A 5,000-nucleotide genomic window follows, 5' to 3' on the forward strand; every position below is an offset into this window, starting at 1 on the left:
CCTCGTTTCCTTTTCTCACTGGGCTATTTTCCCTGTTGTGGCCCTTGGGCTAATAGCATCCTGCTTTTCCAACTAGGGTTTTAGCTTAGCAAGTAATGATAAAATACTTGGCAGTGATCAGTAAACTACGCTTGTATGCGTACATTAAATTGCGTATATATAATTACTTCAGTTTGCATACTCGTACACATCCAGTACGTGTAATCATAAAATCAGGAACACACGGTTGTATTACGTCAGACTTCTTAATGGCCAAATATTCCGGACGAAGCATTGTCGTGCGCAGAATCACAGCGCATTCGTTTTGTTGCTTTAAAACTCATCAATTATTTCTCTCACTTAATAAAAGGCAACCTTTCACTTGACCCCGTGGCCGGTAATTCAGGCCATGAGAACAGGACTGTGCTGTTTATGATGACAATGACCCATCCATTTGCAGATGTAATAGTTGTAGGTATGCTTGACAAAATTGCAAGTACAACGCTCGCCTAGCACACAAATGTATCGTATACTTTCTGATAATGAATAGCCCCTCTGAGATTGAAATTGCAAATAATTATATAGGTATACACAGAAATTTCTTGCATATACTCAACTAGACTTTTGGACAGCAAGACTTATATTCTTTGGCAATAATGGTACTATATTTATTATTATTTTTTTTTTTTATCTTTTCTGCTGTTTAGGCCAGATTTTTTTCAGTACAATATCCACCTTGCTAAGTGTGCTAGAAATTTTACATCACGATATGCCTCCATTATACATTTTTTTCATTCCATATAAAATATAAATAATATTTTTTTTTCTTTTTTTCTTTTGATAGCAATGAAACTTTAGACTTTATATTCAATACTTAAACATTATTCCCATAAAAAAAAAATTTACCAGAAGTCTTTTTATATGTTTGAATTTCTACCTTTACTCTGATCTTCTTTTATTCTATGAATTTGACTGATCTTATGGATCGTGTCCCCTAAGACTTACAAGTTTCTGTGAAAATCCAGATGAATTTACAAGCCACAACATACTCGTGTTACATTAATGTTCCCAAATGTCCGCAAGCGATCCATTTGCCATTTGCAGGAACATTATCCTAACTTCATCGATTTTTATATATAGACAGTTCTATTATTATTATTATTATTATTATTATTATTATTATTATTATTATTATTATTATTAGTTAAGCTATATTATTATTATTATTATTATTATTATTATTATTATTAGCTAAGCTATATTATTATTATTATTATTGTTATTATTATTATTAATAGTTAAGCTATATTATTATTATTATTATTATTATTATTATTATTATTATTATTATTATTATTATCATTATCTTAGCTACAACCGTGGTTCGAAAAGCAGGATGCTGCAAGCCCTAGGTCTTAAATAGGGAAAGTAGCTCAGTGAGGAAAGGAAATAAATTTACTATATATAAGTAATAAATTGAAAATATGAAATATTTGGTGAGCAGTTAGGAAGGTAGAGACAGGATAGCAATGCATGGAAGTAGAGGCTCTGTTATAAAACAGGTAGAACAATTTAGATACTTAGGATCTACTATAAGTCAGGAGGGAGGATGCGAGGCTGAACTTGGGAGTAGGATAAAAGCAGATTGGGGTAAGGGGAGGGAAGTAGCGGGCGTGGTAAATGATGAAAGAAGAATGGCAGGCGTAGTAAAGACTACAGAGGTGATAAGTGTGTCACGACTAAGATGGTGTGGGCATGTGTGGAGGATGGATGCTGGGGAGGGAGTGAGGAGGGCTTGGGAGGAACCTGTTAGGGGGAACTCAAGAGGGAAAGCAAAGAAGAAAATGGCGAGATTAGGTGAAGGATGATATGGAGAGGAGAGGTAAGGTGGAAGAGGATGTCTTTGATAGAAGGCATTAGAGAGGGCTCATGAAGCAACCGACCCTTTAATGTAAGGAAAGAATAAAGGTGAACAGTCGCTTTAGACATTTATTCGAAATAAGAAACTAAGTGTTATGCATATTTTCACACAAGCTTAGTTTCCTAAGCGATTATTAGAGTTACTTATCATTCAAACATTTCTTCTGTTCCCCAAATTCATTCATAAAAAGCTACCGTGTTTTAACTAAAACTAGTTATTCAAATCCTAATGTTTTTAGAGGAACACGTTCGATTGCCAATATTTTTTGCAATCGCACATATCTAGATCATATCAACTTCTCCATGAACTAGATATCTAGTCCACATTCTCCGCAAACCTTTATCAGTTTCATTTTATGTTGTTGTTTTTCTTTAAGGCCTCTTATCTCTCATCTTCAATTGAATCTCACTCTAATTCCAACTATCGATGGATACATTCCCAGCCATATTTAGCTAATCCTCGTGCCTACTTTTTCTTAAGCTCACTGCCCCCAAGATTTTCTTCATTTGCCTTTTCTCAATATTGTATGTTATTACCTAATAAAAAATCTGCTTTTACAGTGAATCCATGTTGCCACTGAATTAGCTGTTCAGATTATTCTGGGATTTTACAGCCAACCATATGCATTCTCCTGCTTGAAATGAATTAGCATAAAACTGTACTTACCAAGCCCCCTTTTCTCTTGCAAGGGAACCAGCTCTACCCTATTTATTTTAATATTCTTAAAATATTTATTTTTTCCTTGCTTCCTTTCCTTACTGGGCTATATTCCCTGTTGGATCCCCTGGTCTTATAGCATTCTGCTTTTTCAGCTAGGTTTGTAGCTTAGCAATTAATAATAATAATAATAATAATAATAATAATAATTATAATAATAATACTGTGTTTGCATATTTCGGGAAGGGTTTTTTGTGTGTTACAAACCTTTTCCAGTTCTTAGCTAGGGACATGTGTCACTCTCCAAGGCGTGTAATCATCTCATTTCCATATCCGTTATCAGCATGCGGTTCAACTTCCGTCGTTTACAGTAACGATGATTTCGAAGTGATAACTTTATTCTGTGCCTTTAGTTTATTGTCTGAGCTGAAACAATAGAAAACGCTTTTCAGAGGCGTGAACATTGGCAATTCTCCGTTGTAATCTTTTCCTCAGACACCTATTTCTTCAAAAGATTTATAGGCAATTATTGAATGTTTTGTGTGTCATATTTCAACCTTGGTCTGCAGTTGAATGTGAGGTAATTTCACTTTAAGCCTTCTCTGATGTGGCATTTTTTTTTTTTTTAAAGCTGAGACATTTTTTCCTTATTTATCCTCTCACGATGTTTTTTTTTTTTTTTTTTTTTTTTTTTTTTTTTTTTTTTTTTTTTTGGTCTGCAGTTGAATGTGAGGTAATTTCACATTAAGCCTCCTGTGTTGAGGCTTTTAAAAAAGTTGAGTCATTTTTTCCTTATTTATCCTTTCACGATTTTTTTTTTTTTTTTAACCTTATATTTATAAAGTTTTACTCTGTAATTCAGGGAGTCTTGGGTGCTAATTGTCTTCTTTCAGAAGTATTTTCCCTGAAGGTTTTTCTTAAGTATTATACTTGGTTTTTAGTCCCCTTAATGTACAGCCAGGCCCCTGTAAAGTAACTGACTTGATTCTATTAAAAGCTACATTGTGGAATTTGTTTCTTTGTTACCCTCTTGCTTGAGGGTACACTCGGGCACACTTTTCTGTCTAGTTTCTCTTCATTTTGTTTTGTTAAAGTTTTTATAGTTTAAATAGGTATATTTATTCTAATATTATTACTATTCTTAAAATATTCTATTTTTCCTTATTTCCTTTCCTCACTGGGATATTTTCCCTGTTGGGACCCCTAGGTTTATAGCATCCTGCTTTTCCAACTAGGGTTGTAACTTAGAATTTAATAATAATAATAATAATAATAATAATAATAATAATAATAATAATAATAATAATAATAATAATTCATGGAAATGATGTACAGCAGACAGGAACATAGGTTTTCTTTTTCCTACGAAATTCATATGAAGCAGAAATCGATTTTTAAGGATTTTAAACCTCTGAAAAGTACATAGGCATTTCAGTCTTTTGCATATAAACGCTTTCCTGAAATTATGTCTTCATAAGCCTTTCCTTTTCATTTGCTAGATATTTATAAAGGCTACGATCACTGTTTTGAATCTTTTTAAATCTTTTGTTCATGAAGCCTTTCCTGAAATTATGTTTTCACAATGCTAATTTTTTGGTTTTAAAGATTTTTTTTAAAGGCTAAAACCTCTGTTTTGGATATTTTAAATCTATTAATGAAGCCTTTTCTGAAATTATGTCTTCATAAGAATTTCATTTTCAGTATTTAAAGAATTTTTAAAGACTATGGTATCTCTGAATCTTTTTTAATCTTTTCTCTATGAATCTTTTTTAATCTTTTCTCTATGAATCTTTTTCCAAAATTATGTCTTAATAACATTCTCATTTTCACTTTTAATTTTTTTTTTTCAAAGGCTATGACCTCTACTCTGAATCTTTTTGAATATTCTATCTATGAACCCTTTTCTAAAATTATGTTTTCATGAGACTTTTATTTTCAGTTTTAAAGGAATTTCAAAGGTTATGACCTCTGGTGTGAATCTTTTAAAATTGATTTTGGACAAGAGAATATGACCTTTTCCCCCACCATTGATGACCTTTTAAGAGGCGTATGACTCTCTCCCTTGACACATCCGGTAAAAAGGTTTTTTGCCATACGTGCTTTTATCTGCCCAGAAAAAAATAATTAAATCATCATAGTTTCCTCTCTATGGAAGTATGATTCTGTATTGTTTTTAAGCTTTTGTTGGATGCATTACATTTTCCATTTGTATTTCTACGTATTTTTGGTTTTGTTCATGAAATCTATCAATCATTTAAAAAATCTATTAGAAACTGCTTGACTTTCATTGTTTAGATTTTCTCATTGTAAATAGAATACACGTCATTTTATTTTACTTACAGTGAAACATTATTTTTCTTTATATGACTTATAGCTAAAAAACTATTTATTTTCTAAATTAAACTATAATTTTTTTCCACGTGCTGATTAAGCCTATCTGTTT

The sequence above is a fragment of the Palaemon carinicauda genome, chromosome 42 (assembly GCF_036898095.1).
Source record: "Palaemon carinicauda isolate YSFRI2023 chromosome 42, ASM3689809v2, whole genome shotgun sequence".
Lineage (NCBI taxonomy): Eukaryota > Metazoa > Arthropoda > Malacostraca > Decapoda > Palaemonidae > Palaemon > Palaemon carinicauda.